Consider the following 18,402-nt stretch of genomic DNA (forward strand, 5'->3'; position numbering starts at 1 on the left):
GGTTGTAGGTTATGAACACAATTTGTACATGGCAGAGATGCTAAGTATACACTTACTGCTTTTAAGTTCAAAATCGTAAACTTCACTTTTGCTCTGATTGCAGAATTTCAGCCAGAGAAGTTAGAATTCAGAAAATTATGCTCCTTTTTGAGCCTAAGTAACTTGATTGTCACTAACATAGTGCATTTTCCATTACTCTTAGAATACCAAGCTCTTCCTCCAGAATGATGCAACAATAAACACAGATAATTGGTTCATAACCAATCCATTCTCTCTTTTCATAACAAGTAAAAGTTGAGCTATCAACAAAATGTGTTTGTGAATTGATTTATTTTCCGCTTCGCAGGAGTTGTCTACCCTGCTCCCTTTGGTGTGTCCTCCGTCTCTTTTGCTTGAGACAGTAGGCGTTGCTATGTCGCTCTCCGTGAAAGAAATCCAGGCATATAGACATGTTCACTAATTTACAAAAGAGGTGCTTTTTTATTATTATTTAGCGTCTGGCTGCTGCAATAGTTCTTCAGTTCTCAGCGGGTTAACTGAAGAACAGGAGATGGATTGTAATTGGCCTATTTAAGAGTGTTTTGCATGTGAATACTGCGCTAGTGAAGCATTACTAAGTCTGTTGTGAATGACAGGGTGATTAGAATTTAGATTAGGAAACCCATTCACTACTCAGAAAGTACAGTAATTGGCTCAGTGTGGTGAAAGTTGATTACATGTAATGATAACGTAATAATTTTGGTATTTAATATTGATCTAAATAATCAGAAAGTTGATGTGGTGACACCTTAACCAGTGTTGGGGAAAAAATTCTGTGTGGTATCTCATTACCAGTGAGGTAAATTAAAAACAAGAGAAGCCATGCTGCTGTGGGGAAGTTTGCGAAGGAGTCGAGTGCTTTTTATGTAAGTGTGTAGTCTCACCGAGGAATTTCTTGGTATAAAATAAATTAAGTTGCAAAGTAAAAGTGATCCCAATCTGGAAGGATTGTTCTGTGTGAAACTTATATTTGTGTATAGTCAGGAGCTTTAATTGTTGATGAGATTACTTAAAGGAGTCATGGTTGTGTTTGAAAAGTTGCTAATGAGTTTTATGTGCGTTTTGGGTAGGCAGTGCTGAGACCAATATCAGTGTTGATTTAAAGTGATTTGAAGAAAATCATTTTGCAGACCACATTCACACTTTATCAGTAACTTTCTTTCATTAGTGCTGAGTGCAATTAACATGTTGAGAATTCTCTAATATTCTCTGCCATTTGCACTACAGACCGCTAGCAATTAAGCAAAATAGAGACTGCTTTGTTGAACGTGCTACGTGCCCAGTACTACAGGTTCCATAAATAGGCTGCGGTTATTTTTGTGAAATACATTTTAAAAGAATAATATTATTTAAAGAGTGACAAGACTCTGTGACGCTTGCTAAAATGGGATCAACAGCCATTTATTTTCAATGTCTCCTCCCACATAGTTACACAGAAGATGGAATCCTTGAAGTATCTCTCAAACTTGTCTGTTTCTGAAAATGAGTGAAAGCTTGAGTGGTGGTTATTACATCACCCTGAACTCCAAGATCTGGGGAACTCTTGTTAATTTCATATACCCTGAAGTACTGTTGATAAAGCAACTCAGTTTTGCTTCACACTTTGTTCCTGTTGTCGTGCCATTACTTGGTGCGGTGACTTTGCATTGTTAGGAAATGGGTAGTAAGTGATAGATATTTATTATTGATGTTATGTTGAGGTTTTGAAGGTGTGTATTCGATCATTGGTTAGGAAGTATTGTTCATTTTGTTAATTTTTGAACAAGTGATTATTGAAAAACTTGCCATCACTTATGAACAGTGGAGTCTGAAGAAGAGTCTCTGGCTCTGAAGAAGTCATACAGACTCAAACCACCAACAGATGCTGTCAGAGCTGCTAGCATTTTCTGCTTTTATTTCAGATTCCAGCAACTGCAGTATTTTGCTTTAAAGTCTTGTTAATCTTAAATCCTAACTTGGTCCAGTTGATAGCACTCTTTGCTTGGTTCGCATCCCACCCATTACGATTCCCGTGATGGGCGGGATGGTAAAATTTTGGCCATAGAGTTACATGTTCAAAGTCCAGTCCAGCTGACCTATGTAGAATTATGGGAATGTTGCATTGTCAGAGCTACAGCTTTTCAGTCAGATTTGAAACTATGGCCCAGTCTTTAACATAGAAAAGCATCCGAACATGATTCACAATTTGTAAGAATACATTGATACTGAGCCAAAGGAAGGATTAGTAAGGGTGACCAAATGTTGCTCAAGCAGATGGATTTTAATCACTCATTCATTTCCTGTTTATGGGAACTTGCTGTGCGTAAATTGGAAAATAAGAAATAGGATTAGAAGTAGGCGATTCGATCTTTTGAGCCTTCACTTAAAAGCTAATTGACTCAGCAATAACCTGTTCATTGACACTCAGTTTGGGTTCAGCCAGGGCTGTATAACTCCTGAGTTCATTGCAGCCTTAGCCCAAACATGGACAAAAGAGCTGAATTTAAGAGGCATGGTGGCACCGTGGGTTTGATTTCCCAGCTTGGGTCACTGTCTGTGTGGAGTTTGCACACACTCCCGTGTCTTCAGTTTCCTCTCATTCTGAAAGATGTGTGGCCGTGCTAAATTCTCCCTCACTGTACCTGAACAGGTGCTAGAGTGTGGCGACTAGGAGATTTTCACAGTAATTTCATTGTAGTGTTAATGTAAGCTAACTTGTGACACTAATAAACCTTAAAACCGCAAGTGACTGTCTGTGAGATCAACGCAGAATTAGATCAAGTTTGTCATCAAGGAACGCTAGCAAACCTGGAGTCACTGGGAATCAGGTGGACAACTCTCTGATGGGTTGTCGGCCTACTTTGTACAAAGGAAGATGGTTGTGGGGGTTGGAGGTCAAACATCTCAGCTCCAGGATATCACTGCAGGGTAGTGTCCAAGGCTCAACCATCTTCATTTCCTTCATCAATGAGCTTTTTTCCACCATAACGTCAGGAGTGGGGACGTTTGCCATTGATCTCCAGGTGTTCAGCACCATTTGTGATTCTTCAGATATTAAAGCAGCTCATGCCCACATGTAGCAAGACCTGGACAATATCCAGGCTGGGCTGAAAAGTGGAAAGTAACATTGGCGCCACACAACTGCTAAAAAATGATTGTCTCCAACAAAAAAGAATCTAACCATCACTCCTTGACATTCAGTGGCATTACCATCGCTGAAACCCCCACTACCAACATCCTGGAGGTTGCCATTGACCAGAAAATGTACTGGACAAACCATATAAATACCATGGCTACAAGAGCAGGTCAAGAGGCTAGTCACTCACGTCCTGAGTCGCCAAATCCTGCCCACCATTTACAAGGCGCAAGATAGGAGTATGATGGAATATTCTCCACCTGCTTGGGTGAGGGCAGCTCAAAAACCACTCAAGAAGTGCCAGGGATCCAGATTCAATTCCAGCCTCAGGTCACTGTCTGTGTGGAGTTTGCACGTTCTCCCCTTGTCTGTGTGGGTTTCTTTCAGGTGCTCCAGTTTCCTCCCACAAAAATGAGTGGGTTAGGTTGATTGACCATGATAAATTGACCCTAGTGTCAGGGGATTATCAGGGTAAATATGTGGGGTTACAGGAATAGGGCCTTGGTGGGATTGTGATTGATGCAGACTCGATGGGCTGAATGGCCTCCTTCTGCGCTGTAGGGATTCTATGATTCTATGAAGCTGGGGAAAAATGGCAGCAGGAAGGCAGTCCTAAATTGTGAGAGGCATGTGGACTCCTGAGAAATTGAGTGACCTAATGGATTGATACAAGACACCTTCTGTTGAATGTAAAGCATAATGCCCGTTGTATACCACCAGTCATCTGGATGATGAGTAGTCAGTAGAATTTGTTGTTAAGCGCATTGACCTCATCACTCCCGTCTGTTGTAGGCCATGGACAAAGGTAATTAACATGTCAAGTCTGAGTGACAGCTCCTCACTTCTGAGGAGGAGAAGACGCCAGAGTGTGCACTGTCATATCATTGCTTCCACAGCAGATATTCTTATGTAAATAGTCAGTCTTATTTGATTAGTAATGGGGGTCACAATCTGGTGCACACAGCATAGCTGTGCTCAAGCAGCTGACGGAAAAAATGACAGTCAAGACCACTTGCATTCAAAAAGCTCTGAGGGTAACTGGGCTGGCCATCCTCAGGCTGATGGTATACCTGCAGAGCTATCCACAAGGTGACATATTCTGAAGTTGCAGCATGAGGTGAACATCTGGTAGAGCCTCCACCAGCTATCCACAGATATATGAGGATGATGGGGTGTCCGTCCAAGCAATGAATCCAGCTATGATTCTGGTTGATGCACGCAAGGCTTTCTCCATCGGGAATTAGTGACCTTCATGGAGAGCCATATCCAACATAATACAAAGTGGATGTTGCAAATGCGTGTGACCTGCATGCTGTCAGCCACTTTGTGAGCTTTGTGGAGAGATAGCCAGGTCCTCAAATTCTCAGATAAGCAATGAAGACCATATTGAAATTAAAAAGTGGAGAAATAGATGTCCGCAGTATCTGTGAGCTCCTCTCAGGATACTCTCATATGGATGGTGGCTACTCAGTCAATCTGATGGTGACACCAGTGCCTTAAGCTGTGACAAAAACAGAAGGAGTTGATGCACCTTCACACGAGACCTTCACTATGCTCAGATCCTCAATGTTTAGGCTAGAAGAAGATGATCACCATGGTCATTGACAGTCACTGAGCAGCAATGTCAGCAGTCTGTCTCCATCTCTGCTAACAGCAATGGAGGAATATCATGTAGGAAAATCTGCATGGGCAAGAAAATGTCCACCTAACTGTACTTGGGTTTGCCAGTTTAATATTTTGATATTAGATCTCACCTGCTATGTGTGTCTCTTCAGTGAATTCTGAAATATGGTGCACCACTAAAGGAATCCTTTATTCTTTTAAACATTATGGGCCATTTATGTTTCCTGGCTCCCACAAAAAGTGCGATGGAAAGGACCATGCTGGATGAAGCCATGCTATTGCCTCAAGTAATGAAGGGTTTGGGGAAATGGTAAGGACATTCAGGAAAACGCAACAGGTTTGCAGAAGATTGAGGATTTATTTGGTTGACTGGGCGTATAGGTAAGGCTTATACGGAGTTGAGGAGGAACTTCTTCACTCAAAGGGTGGTGAATCTCTGGAATTCTCTGCCCGTTGAAGTGGTGGAGGCTACCTCGCTAAATATTTTTAAGACGCGGGTTGATGGGTTTTTGATAAGAGAGGGGATTAAGGGTTATGGGGAGAGGGCGGGAAAGTGGAACTGAGCCACGACAGATCAGCCATGATCTTATTGAATGGCGGGGCAGGCTCGAAGGGCTAGTTGGCCTACTCCTGCTCCTATTTCTTATGTTCTTATGTTCTTAAGTTTGGCAGACCGAAGTGGCCCACTTGACTGGCACCACAGTAAACATTCACTTCCTTCTCCACCAGCACATAGTGGCAACAGTGTATTCTACGTACAAGAAGCACTGCAGAAACTCACCAAGGCTCCTTCAATAATACCTTCCAAACCCATGACCTCTACCATCTAGAAGGACAAGGGGGCAGTTGCATGGGAACACCACCACATGCAAGTTCCCTTCCAAGCTGCACAGTGGCACAGTGGTCAGCACTGCTGCCTCACAGTGCCAGGAACCTGGTTTGATTCCTGGCTTGGGTCACTGTCTCTGCGGAGTTTGCACATTCTCTCTGTGTCTGTGTTGGTTTCTTCTGGGTGTGCCGGTTTCCTCCTACAGTCTGAAAGACGTGCTGGCTAGGTGCATTGACCTGAACAGGCGCCATGATGTGGCAACTGGGGGAGTTTCTCAGTAACTTCATTGCAGTGTTAATGTAAGCCTTACTTGTGACGAATAAATAAACTTTACTTTAAGCCATACATCAGCCTGCCTTGAAGTTATATTGGTATTCCTGCAGGAGAACCAAAATATGGGACCTTCCTTCCTAACAGCACTATGGGTGCAGTTACATCACATGCATTGCAGCAGGCTGAGGCAGCACACCATTGTCTTCTCAAAGACAATGGGAGATGAACAAAAATAGCTGGCTGATCCAGTGATGCCCATATCCAACAAAACAATTTAAAAAATTTAAAGAGCTCTGGGATGTTGTAAAAATCTAGTACAGTCACAATTCTTTATCCAAATTGATGGTTTCTAGTCTGCCCAACATACTCTGAATGTATTATTTTATCATAATTTTTCTATTGTTAGTCAAAACTTCTATCTTAAATTACCCAGTTGTTTGATTAAGCAGTGGGATTTATGTACAACTCTGTATATAGTTATCCAAACTGGAATGTTTCAGAACTATTTAGGTAACTATATTATAAAATAATTACATGTTGAAGTTTAAAACCCCAGTTGAAATCTCTGTGGCAGCTGATATCAAGGCAGGTGAATGTTAAATTAGAAGTGTGGTTCTTAACTTCTCGTTTGCGCTACAGTCTTATTGGCCATTGCTTTAAGTCAGTATTTTGGGAGGCATGTGAAGCTCACTGCAGGCCGGAGAGAGTCTCATGAATATTTAACAGCTGGGGGTCAATACCATCATTTGTATCTGAACGTTATTTGAATGCTGGGCTGAGCTTGTCACACATAAAACCAACTGCACTAGAGGAAGTTGTCACCACCTAGATCCAAGGTGGAAGATGCACATCAAAGCAAGTTTTACAAGATATTTTATGGATTCCTTGTGGGTCAAGAGGAGCATAATTGCTCCATGAGTGCATCCTAAATCAAAATACCAAGCCACACACGGGCAGCACGATGGCGTAGTGGTTAGCACTGCTGCTTCACAGCGTCCAGGGACCCGGGTTCAGTTCCAGCCTTGGGTGACTGTCTGTGTGGACTTTGCATGTTCTCCCTGTGTCTGAGGGTTTCCTCCGGGTGCTCTGGTTTACTCTCACAGTCCAAAGGTTGAATGGATTGGCCTTGCTGAATTGCGCCTTAATGTCACAGCAGGTTACGTGGATTAGCCCTGGTGAATGGGTTGGTGATTGAGAGAAAAGATTTTAATGGTGACAAGAATGTTGAAGATTGAAGTGAGGGGGACAGTTAATCTGGTCAGTAGCTGCAAAAATGTGGTGGTGAAGAGAGGGCCAAAAGCAAGACAAAAGCAATAGTTAAAATAGTATAGGCTTTAGTATCAAGATTTGTTTTTGAGATTTGATTGAGAAACCAGTTGTGGAACTTAAACCAATACAAGCTATGAGGCGACATGATTTCTTATTAATTTAAAGATTTGTAAAATAGTTCATTGCAAATTACTTGGGAATCTTATTGGGGATCATTTTCACTCACAGTAGAAAGACAACTGTTATAGGCAAATTCTTGAGGTTAGTAGATGCTCCATTGTTTATTATTCATATATCCTTTGAGTACGAAGCTTTCAGGCCAACCACATTTTTCTAATTGTTCAGCAGCTGTAAAGTTAATTGACAACATTTTTGATGCTGAATGTTTTGGGGATTCATTAAGCATGTGCAAAGAACATTTAGTAACTCACAGCTGTCCCTGAATAAACTGGAAAAATGTTGCTGGTGTTATACTCATCACCTTCGCAGGTGGGATAAAGGGGCAATTGCAGAATGAAATCCTGCCTCGGTAGTCCAATTTTTTTGTGTGGTCTAATGTGATGAAAGCAAAATCGCTGGAAAATGTCCAGGCAGATTTGTAGTGTAAATCTTCCAAGAGCACCTTTTACTTTTTAAATTGAGTTTAATGGGGGCACCACGTGAATATTGAAGAAACTAATCTAAACTAGCTAAATCTTTGAAGAGGTGAATTGAATTTTCCAAACTCTGTCTCTCTACATTACCCTATGCTCCTTCCCTGCAAAACAAAAACCCTATTGTAAGGAATTGAGATTTATCAATTCCCAAATTGGTGCATTTCAGAATTATCACTGTCAGTCAGCCTTATTGTAAGTGAAGGAAACTGTCAAAGTAAACTAAATTTAGGGTTACAGAAAATACATTTTGGGTCATTTAAAGTTCAGTACTGAAGTGGTTCCTTAGTGTTGCCAGGAATGTCTGCACTCAGTGATGTTGCTGGGAGAGAGAGGATTGGGACTGTTTAATTGAGGCCAGAGGAAAACTTGGAGGGCAAGTAAACTTGCAGCATTTCTATTCATTTCCATAAACCCTCTACTGTTCGACTTCCTGGTTCAGCCAAAAGGGGAGGCACAGTGTGGACAGTGAACCTTTTAACAGCTTCTACTGGTGATTTTTTTTCTCTGATTGATTAATCTTTGTTTGATTGACCTTGTTAAGGTCAATTAAAGGTGGACAAGAAATGCCATCCTTGCCAGTGATTCTCATATCACATGAATGAAAAAAAATACATAGAAGTCTAAAGCAAGGAAGTCAAGTCGATATAGATCAACCACAATGTCATTGAATATTAGAGCAGACTCATGGCCCCTTGAGGCCTATCCCTGCTCCAGTTTGTTGTAATCTTGAGGGTAACAGTTGTTAATGTTCTTCATCATCTTTTTTCTGAAACTTGAATTGTAGCTCCCAAAAAAACCAAGAGAAATTAATGTTAACCATTTGCACTGCATGGTTCTTTGATTCTGTGATTTAGAATGGTAATGGCCAGTATTCCACCAAGGGACTAGCTTCTCCTTGGGTCTCACACAGCAAAGGTTATAAATTCAGATACTAAATCAAACTCAAACTGAATATTTTAGTGTTTCAGCACTTTTTTTGATCAGAACCTGAGAATTGTCAAAGCCTGAAGTCACATCATCTTGACCAGAATTTAAGAGAAATGCCTATGGGTTTTAAGTTTGCCAAATTGAAATTCCTGGAAATGATAAATGGAACCTCGGAGAACTGCCAGTTGCAGCATTTCAGAGTATAGTGATTTTCTTTAAATATAAAAATTTATTGGGGAGTGAAGATTCTAAAACTGGTTCCTAAACTAATCATTTCCTTGCTGTTATGGGTAAGTCAGTGCAGCGTACAGCAATGCTGTGTAGTTTGCCTAAAGGAAAATTTGTGCAGTCAGCTGGCTAGCTATTGGAAAACTCATTCTTCATTGACAGGGTATCTTCATTGCACAGTATGTATGAAAGTAGTCTCATTCCTTTACCTGAGACCAGGCATTGACTTGTGTTTCAATTATTGAAGAACGTCATCATAATACAATGCCATCCTCCTACATACATAGTTCGAATGAGTTTCGTTATTTTGCGTTTTATGGTGAGGTGCACGCCACATAGTGAATGTCACATAATAGCGAATAACAGATGGCTTAAAGCGTATTGCACCCATGAACAGATGCTCATCCTTTTTAAAAATATAAATCTGTGTAATATATGCAGGCTACAGCTTTTGTCTGTCACGAATCTAACCTATTCTAGTTCTGCAGTAAGTGTGCGTATTTTTCTATAGCTGCCACTGCATTTCCATTATCGCCAGAGTGGGTGGAATGAATAAAGTCTGATCTAATTCTTAGTATGAAGCAGAGTGAATTGCCTGACATTTCTGCACACATTGAGTTCCTGACTCTCAGCTGGGGAAGAACAGAGAAAGTGATCAGGGAAGAATTGAAGAGTTGTCAACTCACTTCATTTTTGCACTCTTCTTGGACTAATGCCCAGAATGTTTTCTCAGGAGCCCAAAAATATAAACTTATCCTGAAAAAGTCATTCAGAAATAACCATCTTTGAGCACATTTCACCAGTGAAGGACCAATCGATAGGGCACTAGGCAGCAATAGAATTTTTCCGCTCTGCGATAGATGTGTAAGGACCCTGGCACTGTGGTTAGCACTGCTGCCTCACAGCACCAGAGATCCGGGTTCAATTCCTGGCTTGGGTCACTGTCTGTACAGAATCTGCATATTCTCTCCATGTCTGTGTGGGTTTTCTCGGGTGCTCTGGTTTCTCGCCCCCCCGTAGTCTGAAAGATGTGCTGGTTAGGTACATTGGTCATGCTAAATTCTCCCTCAGTGTACCCGAACAGGTGTCGGAATGTGGCGACTAGGCGATTTTCAAAGAAACTTCATTGCAGTGTTAACGTAACCCTTTCTGTGACACTAATAAGTAAAAACTTTTTAAAAAGAAGTTATACTGTTCCACCTTTTCATCTAATGGTCAAGGCAAGAAGTAAGAAATAAATGGAGATGAAGGACAGAAAGCTCCTGTCACAATTTATTCCTTTCTTCTTTACACAATGCTGTTTTATGCTTGGCTGTGGTTCCACATGTGTTCAGGTATCTCGCCAAGTGACCAATATTTTATGTGTGAACCAAAATGACAGGTTTTAACAGGGGAGAATACAACAGTCTAGTAGTTATGCACTGGACAAGTAATCCAAAAGCCCAGACTAATGCTACGACCACATGAATTCACATTCCACAATAGCAGCGAGGGGAGCTGAAACTCAGTTATTTAAATTAATTTGGAATGAAAGGTAGTCTCAGTAATGGTAACCATGAAAACTGATTGTTTTAAAAATTCATCTGATTCACTAATATCCCTTAAAGGAGGAGAAGGCTGGCCTACATGTAGCTGTAAGTCTACAGCAACGTAGTTCACTAACTGCCCTCTGAAATGCTACTCAGTTGTATCCAACAACTAAGAATTCAAATAAGAATAAAGCTAGATAGAGCATGACCACGGAATCTGATACAAAACAAAGGCACACCTAATCAGTCAATCCTGCAAAGTCCTCACTAATATCTGGAGACTAGTGAGAAGATTGGGTAAGTTGTCCACTAATCAAACAATGGCCTGACAGAAAACAAAAATGATGGAAAATCTCAGCAGGTGTGACAACATCTGTGGAGAGAATAGAGCCAAAGTTTCGAGTCTGGATAACTCTTCATCAAAGCCCTGACAAAGGGCATCCAGATAAGGCTGATTCCAGGAGTGGGTGTCTGTTTTTTTTAACCCCAGTAGGCAGTTGCACCTTGTGCAAGTTGGAAAAATCTCAATGTAAAAATGAAAATATGATTCAAGTGGTCACTATTCCTTCATCCCAGCAATATCCTTACAGGCACTTACAAATTAGGAAATCTGAAACAATTTATCATATCTCCCTTGGACTCTAATATTCAAGGTAAGTATGTGGTACATGTGAATTAACAGGCAAACTGTGGTCAGACACACCATGCTCCAAAGTAAATGATAGATGTGACCAAAACAGATTCTATGAATTTCTCAGCAACCCACCCAGATGCTTGTCAGCCCTTACAAGGGTTTCAGATTTCCATGTTTGAAGAACTTTCCTTGGACTGCTCTTCAACTGTTATTCCCCCTCAGGCAGCTTCGACATTGATCCACCTCCAGAGTTTCAGACTTGCCTTCTGATACACTTTTCCCTGGACCTCTGAATATATTCACGTTTCACCATCCAAACACAATTTCAGATCTTCAACCATGCCAAGCAGAACACTCACTGCTCCAAAAGGCCCACAATAAGGAGACATCAACTTTTGGCTGCCTCCTCAGATCTTCAGGGCTTTTCTCAAGCCTGCTTTGCTCTTTGTAGCTCTGTCTTTAACTCAGAGCCTGTAGCTCTGCACCTTTCTTTCAACTTTACTTCTTGGGTTCTGTTTTTGATCCTTGGCCTTGTCCCTTACCGAGGACTTACATAAGAACATAAGAAATAGGAGCAGGAGTAGGCCATCTAGCCCTTCGAGCCTGCCCCGCCATTCAATAAGATCATGGCTGATCTGTCGTGGCTCAGTTCCACTTTCCCGCCCTCTCCCCATAACCCTTAATCCCCTCTCTTATCAAGAACCCATCAACCCGCTTCTTAAAAATATTTAGCGAGGCAGCCTCCACCACTTCAACGGGCAGAGAATTCCAGAGATTCACCACCCTTTGAGTGAAGAAGTTCCTCCTCAACTCCGTTCTAAACCGCCTCCCCTTTATCTTGAGGCTGTGACCCCTAGTCCTACTGTCTTTTTTGAGCGGGAAGAGTCTCTCCACCTCTATCCTATCCATCCCATTCATCATCTTATACGTCTCAATGAGATCTCCCCTCATTCTTCTAAACTCTAACGAGTACAAGCCTAGTTTATTCAGCCTCTCCTCATAGCTCAATCCCCTCAACTCCGGTATCAGCCTAGTAAACCTCCTCTGCACTCCCTCCAGGGCCAAAATATCCTTGCGCAGGTGCGGCGCCCAAAACTGCACACAGTACTCCAGCTGCGGCCTCACCAATGCCCTATACAGCTGCAGCAAGACCTCCCTACTTTTATATTCAATCCCCCTCGCTATGAAGGCCAGCATCCCATTCGCCTTCCTGACCACCTGCTGCACCTGCAAGCTGGGTTTTTGCGACTCATGCACAAGGACCCCGAGGTCCCTCTGCACCGTCGCCTGCTGCAGTTTTTCGCCACGTAAGTAATAGTCCTTCCTACCATTCTTCCTACCAAAGTGGACCACCTCACACTTGCCAACATTAAATTCCATTTGCCATTTCCTGGCCCATTCGCCCAGCCTATCTAGATCCTTCTGCAGACTCTCCACACCCTCCGCACAATTTGCCTTTCCCCCAATCTTGGTGTCATCAGCAAATTTCGACACCCTGCACTCGGTTCCCTCCTCCAGATCATCTATATAAATGGTAAATAGCTGAGGCCCCAGCACCGACCCCTGGGGCACCCCACTAGTCACCAACCGCCAATCCGAATAGCACCCATTGACCCCCACTCTCTGCCTCCTATTTGACAACCAATCCTCTATCCACGCTAACACCCTACCCCCAACTCCATGTCCCCTGACCTTCTGCAATAACCTCTTGTGAGGTACCTTGTCAAACGCCTTCTGAAAATCCAGAAAGACCACATCCACCGGCTCTCCTCTATCCACCGCCCTAGACACATCCTCATAGAACTCCAGTAAATTTGTCAGACACGACTTCCCTTTAATGAAACCGTGTTCTGCATTCTCTTTTTGATCTTTGTCTTTGCCCCTGCCTGGGGCCTTCTGAGACTTTCCTCTGTCCCCTCCCATAGTCTTCCTCCTGGAGACACCTCCTCAGAAAATAGTGCTGTGGTTCAAATCAACTATGCCAATTCTCTACTTTGCTTCTGCTCAGGCACTCAGGACCATTTCCCCGCCTAAAGAATGCAAAAGGACATAAACTGCCACAAATTACCAACTAGTACAGAAGGCCTAAGGCCCACCTGGAAATCAGAGTTCCTGATCTCCATTTCATCACAAGGGCCAATTAGCACTGAAAGATCAACAACCTTACTTCCAGAGTTGGACGGTGCTGAATTTGTAGGGATGTGTTAGGATGCCTCCATGTCTGCAAGTAGCTACATATAGGGGATATGAAAAGAGTCAGAAAGGTTAGGGTTGTCAGCCAGATGACAGGGGACAGCCTCGCACAGTCGTGGGTTCTGCCACATTTGTTGTCATTTAGTAGGACAGTGATTTGATTTGATTCATTATTGTCACATGTATTAGCATGCAGTGAAAATGATTGTTTCTTGCATGCTATACAGACAAAGCATATTGTTCATACAGAAGGAAACAAGAGAATGCAGAATGTAGTGTTACAGTCATTGCTAGGGTATAGAGAAAGATCAACGTAATGCAAGGTAGATCCATTCAAAAGTCTGTGGCAGCAGGGAAGAAGCTGTTCTTGCACCAGTTGGTACGTGACCTCAGACTTTTGTATCGTTTATTTGATAGAAGAAGATGTAGGAGAGAATGTCCAAGAAGCGTGCAGTCATAGAGGTTTACAGCATGGAAACAGGCCCTTCGGCCCTACTTGTCCATGCTGGCCTTTTTTTAAAACCACTAAACTAATCCCAATTGCCCGCATTTTGCCCATATCCCTCTATACCCATCGTACCCTTGTAACTACCTAAATGCTTTTTAAAAGATAAAATTGTACCCACCTCTACTACTATCTCTGGTAGCTTGTTCCAGACATTCACCATCCTCTGTGTGAAAATATTGCCCCTCTGGATACTTATGTATCTCTCACTCCTCACGTTAAACCTATGCCCTCTAGTTTTAGATTCCCCTACCTTTGGGAAAAGATATTGACTATCTACCTTGTCTATGCCCCTCAGTATTTTATAGACCTCTTTAAGGTCACCCCTCAGCCTCCTACGCTCCAGAGAAAAAAATCCCAGTCTATTCAGCCTCTCCTTATAACTCAATCCATCAAGTCCTGGTAGCGGCCTAATAAATCTTTCCTGCACTCTTTCTAGTTTGATAATATCCTTTCTATAATAGGGTGAACAGAATTGCACACAGTATTCCAAGTGTAGCCTTACCAATGTCTTGTACAACTTCAACAAGACATCCAACTCCTGTATTCAATGTTCTGACTGATTAAACCAAGCATGCCGAACACCTTCTTCACCACTCCGTTTACCTGTGACTCCACCTTCAAGGAGCTATGAACATGTACTCCCAAATCTCTTTGTTCTGTAACTCTCCCCAATGCCCTACCATTAACTGAGTGCGTCCTGCCCTGGTTCAATGTGCCAAAATGCATTAACTTGCATTTGTCTGAATTAAACTCCATCTGCCATTCGTCAACCCACTGGCCCAATTGATCAAGATCCCACTGCAATTGGAGATAACCTTCCTCATTGTCCACCATGCCATCAATCTTGGTGTCATCTGAAAACTTACTAACTGTGCCCCCTGTATTCTCATCCAAATCATTAATATAAATGACAAATAACAATGGGCACAGCATTGATCCCTGAGGCACACCGCTGGTCACAGGCCTCCAGTTTGAAAAACAACTCTCTACAACCACCCTCTGTATCCAATTAGATACCTCACCCTGGATCCCGTGAGAATTAACTTCATGCAACAACCTACCATGTGGTATCTTGTCAAAGGCCTTGCTAAAGTCCATGTAGACAACAGCAAACTGCACTGCCCTCATCTACCTTCTTGATTACCCCTTCAAAAAACTCAATCAAATTTGTGAGACATGAATTTTCACTCACAAAGCCATGCTGACTGTCCCTAATCAGTCCTTGTGTCTCTAAACGCCTGTAGATCCTGTCTCTCAAAATACCTTCTAACAATTTACCCACCACAGATGTGATACCCACTGGCCTGTGGATCCCAGGCTTTTCTCTGCAACTGTTTTTAAACAAAGGCACAACATTTGCCACTTTTCAATCTTCAGGCATCTCACCCGTGACTACCGATGATTCGAACTTGCAATTTCCTCCCTAGCCTCCCACAACGTCCTGGGATATACCTCATCAAGTCCTGCAGCTTTATCTACCTTGATGCACTTTAAGACTTCCAGCACCTTCTTCTCTGTAATATGTACACTCCTCAAGACATCAATATTTAATTCCCCAAGTTCCCTAACATCCCTGCTTTTCTCAGCAGTAAATACTGATGAGAAATATTCATTTAGGATCTCATCCATCCCTTGTGGATCCGCATATAGATTACCTTATTGATCCTTAAGAGGCCCTACTCTCTCCCTTGTTACTCTTTTGCCCTTTATGTATTTGTAGAAGCTCTTTGGATTCTCTTTTGCCTTATCTGCTAAACAATTTTGTGTCCCCTTTTTGCCCTCCTGATTTCTCTCTTAACTCTACTCCTACACCCCCCAAACTCTTTAAGAGATTCACTTGATCCCAGCTGCCTATCACATCATGTGCCTCTTTCTTCTTCTTGACCAGGGCCTCAATATCCCGAGCCATTCAGGGCTCCCGACTTCTGCCAGCCTTGTCCTTCACTCTAAGAGGAATCTGTTTACCCTGAACCCTGGTTAACACACTTTTGAAAGCATGCCATTTATCAGACGCCCTTTTCCTTCCTATAGACTCCCCCAATTAACTTTTGAAAGTTCCTGCCTGATACCATCAAAACTGGCCTTGCCCCAATTTAGAATATTAACTTTTGGGACAGACCTGATGACACCAAGATTGGTGGAACGACAAATTGCGCAGAGGGTGTGGAGAGTCTGCAGAAGGATCTAGATAGGCTGGGCGAATGGGCCAGGAAATGGCAAATGGAATTTAATGTCGGCAAGTGTGAGGTGGTCCACTTTGGTAGGAATAATGGTAGGAAGGATTATTACTTACGTGGCGAAAATCTGCAGCAGGCGACGGTGCAGAGGGACCTCGGGGTCCTTGTGCATGAGTCGCAAAAACCCAGCCTGCAGGTGCAGCAGGTGGTCAGGAAGGCTAATGGGATGCTGGCCTTCATAGCGAGGGGGATTGAATATAAAAGTAGGGAGGTCTTGCTGCGGCTGTATAGGGCATTGGTGAGGCCGCAGCTGGAGTACTGTGTGCAGTTTTGGGCGCCGTACTTACGCAAGGATATTTTGGCCTTGGAGGGAGTGCAGAGGAGGTTTACTAGGCTGATGCCGGAGTTGAGGGGGTTGAGCTATGAGGAGAGGCTGAATAAACTAGGCTTGTACTCGTTAGAGTTTAGAAGAATGAGGGGAGATCTCATTGAGACGTATAAGATGATGAATGGGATGGATAGGATAGAGGTGGAGAGACTCTTCCCGCTCAGAAAGGACAGTAGGACTAGAGGGCACAGCATCAAGATAAAGGGGGGGCGGTTTAGAACGGAGTTGAGGAGGAACTTCTTCACTCAAAGGGTGGTGAATCTCTGGAATTCTCTGCCCGTTGAAGTGGTGGAGGCTGCCTCACTAAATATATTTAAGACGCGGGTTGATAGGTTTTTGATAGGCAAGGGGATTAAAGGTTATGGGGAGAGGGCGGGAATGTGAAACTGAGCCACGACAGATCAGCCATGATCTTATTGAATGGCGGGGCAGGCTCGAAGGGCCAGATGGCCTACTCCTGCTCCTATTTCTTATGTTCTTATGGTCACTGGCCCCAAAGTGATCCCTCACTAACACTTCTGTCGCTTGCCCTTCCTTATTTCCCAAGAGGAGGTCAAGTTTTGCCCCTCCTCTAGTCAGGCCATCCACATACTGAATGAGAAATTCTTCCTGAATACACTCAACAAATTTCCCTCCATCCAACCCCCTAATACTATGGCTATCCCAGTCAATGTTGATAAAATTAAAATCTCCGACTATTACCACCCTATTTTTCTTGGAGCTATCTGTAGTCTTTAATTATGCTGGCTGCTTTTCCATGACAGCAGGAAGTCTAGACAGTATCAATGGCGCTTATCACACTGCATTCCTCCATTGACCCTTGAACATTCTGCTCCATGAAAAAGTGTTGAAATAATCATGTCTGGAAAGTGAGAGTTTTGACAGTGGATGGCCTGAGGTAGAGACAGAAGTGAATAAAATTACAGCAGTGAAAGCACTGTTTATTGATGCAGAGGATGCAGGGTCAGAAGCTTAACTTCTTGGGGTTGAGTAGAATTCTGAGTTGTGAATAATCTATCTTAGCTGAAAAAGTGGCAGAGAAGGGAGGTCAAGGTTGTAGTTGATGGTGAGGTTTATGTCAGCATCTGAAAATGATGGTTTCTACCTTTCCACTGTTTATCAGGAAAAAGCCAAGTATCTTCAGAATCATAGAATGGTTACAGCGTAGAAAAAAAGCACACTTGTCTAAGCTGCTTCTCTGCAGGATCAATTAAGCTGGTCTCACTCCAGGTGCTTATCCAATTCCTTTTATTCAAAGCCCAGTTGAATCTGTCGCCATTATCCTGTCAGGCAGTGCATTCCAGATTCTAATCATTAGCTACGGTGAAAGGTTTTTCCACATGTCTCAGTTGATTCTTTTGCCAATCACCTTAAATCAGTGTTCTCCAATACTTGACCCTTCCACCAATAGGAACAATTTGTTACTTACTACTCTGTCTGATTTTTAGCACCTCTATCAAATTTCCTGCCAACTTTTTCTTCTCTAAGAACAATTCCATCTTCTTTGGCTAACAGCAGCAATAGCCAAAGCAGTAGCACCACGGCTGGCTCTGTTGTTAAGCAGAGAGGGACAAAGAGCACTACAGCAATAGTTATAGGGGATTCTATAGTTAGGGGTGCAGATAAGTTCTTTTGTGGACATGAAAAAGACTCCAGGATGGTATGTTGCCTCCCTGGTGCCAGGGTCCAGGATGTATCTGAACGGGCAGAAAGCATTCTGAAGGGAAAGGGTGAGCAGCCAGAGGTCGTGGTACATATTGGTACTAATGGCATCGGCAGGAAGAGTGATGAAGTCCTGCAGCAGTAGTTTAGGGAGTTAGGCAGAAAGTTAAAAAGCAGGACCTCTAGGATTGTAAGCTCAGGATTACTCCCTGTGCCACGTGCTAGTGAGGCTAGAAGTAGGAAGATGGTATCGATTAACATGTGGCTAAACAGCTGGTATAGGAGGGAGGGTTTCAAATGTCTGGACCATTGGGGTCTCTTCCGGGGCAAGTGGGACCTGTTCAAAAAGGAC

General features: G+C 42.9%; 1 protein-coding gene across 7 annotated transcripts in view; it reads left to right on the plus strand.

The window, feature by feature from the left end:
* tcf4 (transcription factor 4) overlaps positions 1-18,402 on the plus strand; it is a 592,048-nt gene that overhangs the window by 324,571 nt on the left and 249,075 nt on the right. The window contains exon 1 of one of the 7 annotated variants that reach the window (XM_080183104.1): positions 794-905. The exons of the other annotated variants lie outside the window; for them this stretch is intronic. The gene's annotated coding sequence lies outside the window, so the exon portion shown is untranslated. Of the gene's footprint in view, positions 1-793; positions 906-18,402 lie in introns of those variants that run through there. 7 annotated transcript variants of the gene reach the window in all.

The sequence above is a fragment of the Carcharhinus amblyrhynchos genome, chromosome 1 (genome assembly GCF_965287045.1).
Source record: "Carcharhinus amblyrhynchos chromosome 1, sCarAmb.v2.hapA, whole genome shotgun sequence".
Classification (NCBI taxonomy): domain Eukaryota; kingdom Metazoa; phylum Chordata; class Chondrichthyes; order Carcharhiniformes; family Carcharhinidae; genus Carcharhinus; species Carcharhinus amblyrhynchos.